The sequence below is a fragment of the Pteropus medius genome, unplaced genomic scaffold (assembly GCF_902729225.1).
Source record: "Pteropus medius unplaced genomic scaffold, Ma_sr-lr_union100, whole genome shotgun sequence".
NCBI lineage: Eukaryota > Metazoa > Chordata > Mammalia > Chiroptera > Pteropodidae > Pteropus > Pteropus medius.
Window position 1 is genome coordinate 27,207,741 of NW_024349801.1, and position 8,988 is coordinate 27,216,728.

Sequence of the window (8,988 nt, forward strand, 5' to 3'; positions counted from 1 at the left end):
GGCTAAAGGAGCTGTGGTACATACATACAATGAATATTACTCAGCCATAAGAAGAGATGAAATACTGCCATTTGCAACAACATGGATGGACTTTGAAATAATCATACTAAGCGAAGTAAGCCAGACAGAAAAGGTTGAAAATCACATGATATCACATATGTGGAATATCAACCTAAAAGCAACAAATGAACAGGACAAACAAACAGAGACTCATGGAAATGGACAATGGATTAGTGGTTAGCAGAAAGCGGGGGTGGGATAGGGTTATAAAAAATAAAATGTTAAAAAAATTATGTATATATAGTATAAAAAAATAAACTGGCATTTAAAAAAAAAAACAACAACTCAGGGCTGAGAAAGAAAAAAGCAGTTCGTGTTCTGCTGAATATGAACACACTTTCACAGAAAACCAACATCTGATGACAAATCACTATGCAACTGTGATGGAGCGAGACAGGAATAAACCACTCCATAATCATATCTGGGCATGGACAAGATCACTGTGAAACCACCAAAATGACTAAACTTCACTCATTCCTGTTTAGCATGAGGGATTGCTGCTTCTTACCAATTATAGTTTTAGCCCCGCCCCATTTCCCCACCTCCTAGATAAAAATTAAGATACCCAGTCATAGAATTGCCATCATTTTCTGATAACATCCAACCTGGAGCAACACTTCACTTCCTTGAACATTCCATAAATCACTTCATACAAGCCCAAATCCACCAATAAACCCCTTCCACTCCTCCTGGACCTGCCTTGTGTGTCTCTTTCTTTGGTTACTTTCAATTCGTATCCTTTTACTAGTAAAAAAAAAAGCACACACAACAACCTGTAATCATAAATATAGAGCTTTCCTGAATTCTGTGAGTTGTTCTAGCAAATTATCAAACCTGAGGGTGGTCTTGGGGACCTCTGAATTTTTGACTGGTGTCTGGCATGAGAGCCATCTTGTGGGACTATTCTCTCAGATGGCACAGTTTGGTAAGCTCCCTTGCAAGTGGGTCACAAGTCCTGGGCAGATCTGGCAGTCTAGAAAACTGTGTCCTCTATCTTGCAGTTTAATGGACTCAAGGCACCTATGTTCTGAAGAATGAGAGGGAGTACAAGTAGAAGAAAAGACTCATTCAATTTGGGGAACTTTTAATAAAGCCAAAGAGAGAGTCGAGGAGTTCCATACAGCCCTAGAGTGGACTGGGTTGAGGCCTAAGGCCGTACCTTAGTGCATCGATGTGCAGATATGCGTGCATGCTTGCGTGCGTGTGCGTGTGTGTGTGTGTGTGTGTGTGTGTCTCTCTCCCCCATCCCCTGACTGGCTTCTGTTATTCCAGCCCCCTGACTACTGGAGGGCCAGGAGGTCCCGTCAGCCCCACCCTGATCTAGGTGAGGGCTGTGACTCCAGCAGCTGTCAGGCCTGTGCGGATTGCACAAGCCTCTTCCGGCAGCCTGAGGTCCCCTTCTGGGCCGGGCGGAGGCAGGAAGGCCCAACAGGCTGTTTCAACACAGGTCCTGGGACTGGGCTGGCACTTTGCCTAACACAGGTGGTGGCAGTGGGAATGGTGAGCGAAGGGTGAACTGAGAGATCTCTCTTTTTTCTGTTGGATTTAGCGCAACAATGCAAGAATTGTTTTATATTACGGAACTTAGAAATTTTATTTAACGATAGATAGGCCAAATGAGACTAGCTACATAAAAGTAATTGCTTGATAAAATTCAACACAGACTGAGGATTTATATAAAGCTCTTCAAAAAACTAGAAGTAGAAGGGCATTTACTTAATCTAATGTAGGGCATCTGTGATGGTTAATTTTATGTGTCAACTTGGCTGGGCGACAGTGCCCAGACACTTGGTCAAACAGCATATTCTGGATATTTCTGTAAAGGTGTTTTTTGGATGAGATCAACATTTAAATTAGTGGACTTTGATCACTGGTTTGAGTATAAATTACGTTCTGGATTGTAACACTTGGCAGTAATGCCTGGTTTTCTGGTAATTAACTTCTTCTGAGTCATGGTTGCAGTTAAGGCAGCTGTCAACAGGGGGATGTGTTGCTACATGACAGTTACCAGGAAAAAAAGTGGCACGGAGTGTTGGGCCCCAACTGTGCAGAGCATACTCTTCACTTTGTAAACCTTTCCAAAAAATATACTTTAAAACTTATGCGGTGAGCTTAAATATTAATTAGTAACCAGTACTTACATATAGTTATGTATATTCAAAGAAAGACATAATTCAGAACAAAATTCAAAGACAAACTTTTAGGTAAAGCCTCTCATTGAACTGGTAACACAGACCAATAGCACTTGGAATTTACCTATTTCTTGCTAGGATGTTCATCAAAGGTAAAATGGATAAATAAATCCTGGTGTATTCATGCAATGGAACACTGTGCAGTTATGAAAATGAACGCAATGTCTACCCACAACGATATGGATGGATTTCATAATGTTGAGTGTGAGAAGCCAGGCATAAAAGAATAATATTGAGTGATTGTATTTATATAAAGTTCCAAAATTAATAAAATGAATTAAGATATAGAAATCAGGAGTGTTTACCTTTGGGAGTCAGGCGAGGAGTGATTGGAAGGAAGCATGAGGGGGAGTTTCTAGGATAATGGTAATTCTGATCTGTTTGTTGATCAGTGTGCTGGTTCCGTAAGTATGTTCAGTAGTGAAAATTCATTGAACTGCACACTTATGATTCACGCATTTGTCTGTATGTACATCAAAATTCAGTTAAGAGTTTATTTTAAAATTCTGGGGATACCAGCATCTGCATAGAGAATTGTTGTAGCCTTCAATTTGTGCCCACCTTTCCATCACTCTTCTGTCAACAACTCGTGGCCAGTGGCCTCAAGTGAGAGAGTGTGACCAGGACTAGCCTATCACAGTATGTCATATCCTTGGCACTGGGGACTGACCCAGGAGCAGACACTGAACTCAAGCAAACTGATCAGAGCCCTTTCCTAGAGCTCTTTTGTAAAAACAAGAACAAACAAAAAAGAACAAAAACAAACAAACAAAACACTAAAATTCTTCCTTGATGTGGGGTTTAACATCTCCGAACGTGGAAGGAGACAATCTATATTAGGAGAGAACAAGGTCAGGATAAAGACAAGCAGAGCAAGAGGAGATGGGAGACAAAAAAAAAAAAAAAGTCCCGTTGCTTCAAATCCCGGGTTCTATCCTTCCTCAGCTTCCCAGGATCTTCCTTTCTCAATTGCGTGAGTTAATCCAGGGTCTTTACAGGCTAAATGAAGCAACACATTGCTGTTTATGAAAGAGTCCTCATTAATCCATTGAGTACCTGGGTGGATGGCAGGGCCGCTTACCGAAGGAGGCAACAGGAAGAGGAGGAGCATTCTCTTCTGGAGAAAGTGTGAGCATCGTAAGTCTGTCTCATTCAGGAAGGGGACACATGCTCTCCAGATGTCAGGAAGTTTTCACAATTACTCTCCTAGTTGGGGGTTCAAATTGAGATTATGTTCTTTTTCATTATCAATCTAACTGACTTTGAGCTCTCAACCAGTCAACTTTGAATATGTCTTTCCTTTCTGGATCTCTCCCATCAGTGACAACCATACATTCTGCAGAGTTGCTTACGTAGGCCAAAGGGGTGGGTCCTGAACATTAAAATCCTGAGGAGAGGAAACTGAACAACTTCTCTTCAACTAAGGTTTTCAGTTGACTTTTCAGCTATTTTTGTTTTCATTGCCACATGATGTCATTGTTGAAGCACAGGCAAAATCTTGGATCCAGGTAACTGCCCCCTGCTCTTGTCCTGCAGCTCTGATAATGAAATACAGATGCTCACCCTGCTCTGAGGTTGTCATTGCCCACTGCTAAACCACCTGGGTGGGCTGACCATGGACCCCACCAGCATCTGCTGCCTGTCACCCCATGCCTGAGAATGAAGCTGAAGGCTTTGCAGAGCACACACTTACAAGCTCCAATTCCCTAGAGCAGGTGGGTTTTGGCTTGCCCACTAGTTTTTGGGCTCACACTCACCCTGGGTTCCTCAGCTCACGATGTTTGCACCAGCCCACAGCCACTTTCCCCAAGGCCTGGAGCCAGGGTAACAGTGTCTAAAAGGGTTTCTACTCTGCAGCTTCAGCTACACACTGACCCTGAGCTACTTTCCTTTCCCTATTTCTGCATTCTGGCTCCTGGAATAAGGAAAATTTTAACTCGGGCCAAGCCCTGTCCCCTTTCCTGCTTTGTGATGAACTCCTAAGTGTGTGTGGGAGGGGATGATGGGTGTGGGGGAGTGATGCTAAGTGCATCGCCCTTAAAGCTGGTTCTTGAAGGAAAGTTAGGAAAATAACCACCCTCCCCTTCACGAAATAAGAAAATAAGACTATATATATGGCATTATATTATATTAAATTATCTCAATATAATAATAACTTTATATATGTTATTGTTATATTGAGATAATTTAAGAAGTTGCAACAGATCTATGATATTTATATGAATCTATTCTGATAGTAAGCTGGATTATTGAAGCTACCCTTTCTGTAATGGGAGATTGAGCAGAACAGGGACTAACATTGATCATGGTCTAGTATTTGCCGGGTGTGACTTCTCACACTTGTATGGGGCTGGCATCTGGCATCATCTTTATTATCCCTGTTTTACAAACAAAGAAACCAAGGCTCAGAAAGGTTGGGTAACTTGCCAGTACTATGCTCCGGAGCTGTGGGAATGGCTGCCTGCCCCACAAACCCACACCAGCTCCCTAATGGCCTCGCTCCACCCATCTGGAATCAGGACTGGGGAGAAGCACCAAGCCTTTCCATATTTCCTGATGTCATTCGATACTTTTTTCCATGGACCAGTAAGGAGATATTCTAATTGATTATTACCCCCTTGTATCCATGGCTGAATATGAATCAGCTTTTGATAGAACTCCGTTCCCCTTTTTTGAGCAAAATGAATTGAGCTTTTTGTTGCTTAAAAATCACTTCATCTTCCTTCTCTGAGGCAAAGTATTTTAGGTACTTTCTCCCAAGAGCTGAAGCACAAACCAGAAGCGAGAAGCAAACATGGACTGGCGGTAGATGGGGCTGAAGCTTCCAGATGTGGGGTTGGAGAAGAGGGAACTGTTCGTAAGGGTTCCCTGTCTCCTCTCTCACCCCTCCAAGTTTCCCCCATCCTCCCACACCCCCACCATGCCTGACTGCCCTATCACCACAGTTCCTGCCTTGGAGCAGCCCTGGAATCAGGACTATGGTAAAGGGAAGTGGTCCCAAGCAATAAGAGAGTCTTCGAGGGCAGAAAGAAAGGAATCAGGGGAAGGAAGCCCTGGGTCCTCCCTCCCTCGCCCACACCCAGTGCGTGCAAAAGGTTGTTCTCTCTGCTAACTCTTCAATGAGCCACGGCCTCTACTCTTCATGCTGGACCCTCCGCTTCACCACTAACCACTAGCATCAGATTAGCCCCTGACCAAGGATCTGATTGATCGGCTGCCTAGAATCAGCACCCATTCTGGGTCTCACCTGCATGGGTGGGCGTGGCAGTCATGAAGAGCCATAGCAGCCCCTTCCAGGTGCCCTCTAAGATGCTATGGGCAGGGCAGAGGGCTCTGAACGGTGGTGCGTAGGCTTCCTTTCACCTTGACTAAGCCTGAAAATTATTTACCAAAACAACTTTAAAACTACTCCATTGTAATACTTATATTTATTTTTTCATTATAATCCTGATGAGATTTTGAGAAATGAGAACATCTAGGTACAATTACTAATCTTCAGCAATCACCTGTCAATACTTAGTCTAACCTAGGTTTCCACTTGGCATTTTGAAAGTTTACCTAGAACTAGGAGTTTTTTTGGTCATACAAATGGCTTGGACTGTAAGGAATCTTGGCTTCAAATGCCCTTGTAAGTTAGAATATCTCCATCCACAGAATTTTTTTCTTCCAACCTCAAGCTTCCTCTCTCGTAGCAAAATGAAAAATAAGACACGGTAGTCATATCTGGCATCTGCACACTTACTTGACGAATAGTTGCCTTTTCCCCCAGTCATTTGCTGGCACTAGCTTCTAATAGAGGTTTCCAGAAACGAGGCCTCTAAGAAATGGAAAACATAAATGAACCTGCTTTGCAATCTGCTAAAGTCCAGGCTGCTAAGAGATTTGACCACTATGCAGTTCTCTTCCAAACTGCTTCTTATGTGTAAAGCCACCCTGAGTGCTTTAAATAACATTACCTCCTTTTATTATTATTATTACTGTCATTAAAGCTTCCCCGCTACCCCCCCCCAACCCTCCAAATAGCACTGTAGGAGATGGAAAATCTCCTATTCATTTTAGGTTCTCTGTCTGGGATAATGTAAATTAGACTGACAAAAGGTAGATTAACAAGGGAAAAACTACCAAATTTATTAACACATGTATGGACCATGTAACACATTGGAACATTCAGTGATAAGTAACTCCTTTGAGTTAGTGGTTAGGACTTGGCTTTGTATAGAATCTTAGCAAAGGGACAATACATTTTTAGAGAAGTGACAAGACAAAAAAAAAAGGACACTGAGCCTCTAGGGCAACGAATTGTAAGAGGGCAAACACATGGAAGAACTAATGGACGATAAAAGTTAGTTAGGAAAGATTGGCATGTGGTTTCCTCTGGTGCTTCTCTGAGCTGATGAGCGTCCGGAGCCGTCCTTGACGACTACCTGTTGTCCCTCCACTTAGAGAGGGGAAGAAGAACAACTTTGTAAATTGATGCCTTGCTTTTAGACAAATAAAGGACCTGCTTCTTCTTAATTACTTTCAGTTTGAAATACTCCTTATGCCAAAGTGGAATATGGAGAAGGCGGGAATTCTGCTGCCCTTCAGCACAAACAGGAAAATGATGCTTTATACACATCTCCCACTTAAACACATGCCTCTGGTCAGTCGACTGTGGGCCTGGCTGTTTAGACCAGAGATAGTCACCACTGGAAAATCACAGCCTCAGGAAAGAGAGTTCTGAAATGGAGGGTGACAGGGTATCCCCAACTAGAGAGTATGCTGCATCACTCAGAGTCAACGTAGGGAGAGAGACAGAAAGTACACGTATATTTTAAAAAGTTGCAAACAGAACACAAAGAGGGTTTTTCATTTTTAGTTTTGTATTTTTTTCTGTAACATGAAGCAACAATGTGTTGAATGACAAAAGTAAAACAATTTAGTAACAAGTTTAATGTCCTTTATTCAAGGGGAAACAACTCAGGGACCGGGAGAGTACGGTGCCTCACAAGCAATGGAGCACTCTTTCCCAGGAATTTGGGGCAAGTGTGAAATTTATTGAGCATTAGAAGAGGAAATGTGAAATGGTGTGATTGACTAGGAGGTGGGGGATTTCCTTATACGCCCGCAGGTCTTGTTTTCTAGGGTGAGATAAACTAGCCGAAGCTGAGTTGGAGGATTGTAATTGTTGTATGTCAGATGTTCTTAACAGGTATTTCCAGTAAGTGTAGGCTGACTTCCGGTTAGATTTGTGACTTGAGCCAGGCCACTGCAGCGGCCTCCATTTTGGGGTCCTAATAGACAAATTAACTTCATCAAATGCATTCTCTTTCAGCTGCCAGACACAGCACCAATTAAATTTTCTTCTGGCCCGTGGCCCACACCATCAGCCCCGAACATGAGGCCAGGGATTTATTTTCATGGCTCAAAAGAGAGATCTGGAAATGTCAGCTGAAAGCCAGGTGAGTGGCTTTATCTTTCCAGGAAAATGAGCCTCCCTCAAGAGTCTGGATGCCTCAGCCACTCTACCTCCAGCCCTCACTTCCCTCCTCCTTCCCACTAATATATTGAGTTTCATAACTTTAAAAATAGCTCCTGAGCAGTAAGGAGCTATCTCTGAGCCTGGATCCCAGCCCGGAAATGCAGACCTCCCTTGACCAAGAGCTGCCCTATATGCGTGTAATTCTAGCTCTCTGCTTACTTTTCATGCAGCACAAAAAAGTTCTCTCCATCAAAGTAAGCCTGGGTTGTTTGAAATATTCACGGAGATGTGGGACTCCTTTAGTTAAGCCCCGACTTCCCTCACCGCCTTAATAATTCATCAGGATATTTATCTTCAGAGGGAATCTGATGGCATTGATTTCGCTTTTTTGCAAAACTCTCTTGAAATTTCCCGAGAATGTCTGGACACTTTGATGCTAAGAAGCAGTCTCAGCTCCACACAACCTGTCTGGAGCCCCAGAGAGATGGATGTGGCTGGGTTGATGCTCCAGGCCCTGGAAGGCCATGCTGGCCTGGGAGCTGATGTGTTTGTCCCGCAGAGCCTACAAGGGGATGGAGAAGAGAGCAGGTCAGGAAGAAACGTCAGGGAGTTTGAGCACACGCAGGACCTGGAAGCTCCCAATCACCTACTCCTCCTTCTCATGGCCCCGTGGGGCTCTCAGGTATGTCTGCATTACTGGGTAGAGGTCTCCTGGCCCTTTAAATTTTACCCCCCCTTTCCTGACTGAATAAGCAATGCTCACCTGCATTGCTGCAAAGTTAAGAGGTTGTGTTTTTGTTAGTTCCTTTCTTTCCCGGAGGAGTTCCTTCACTCCCACCCTCATTACCTACCTGTCCTTACCTGCCTCTGCGCCGAAAAGAACTGTTAACTAAAACAACTGACAACATTTTACTGAATGTGTTCTATGTGACTGACACTCTGCCAGGAAAGGATTGTATTTCCATTTGATGAAGAAACTGAGACTCCGAGGGGTTAAGGCCACACAGCTTGTTGATGAGAGATCTGAGATGGAAGATATTTCTATTACTATGATACTGAGAAGAGTGGATGAGATCCTACATGTTAAGGACCTAGCAGAATGCCTGACACATAATAGATGCTCAAATTGTGCAATCTAGCATAGTGGTAGGGCAGGGACATAAATATCTTCACATGCAACTCAGAGAGAGTTGGAGGGAATGTACTGATTTGGCTTTCCTCATGGACCCCACCTATTAGTGAAGAGAAAACCTTAAATAAGTCTCATCTGGTAAA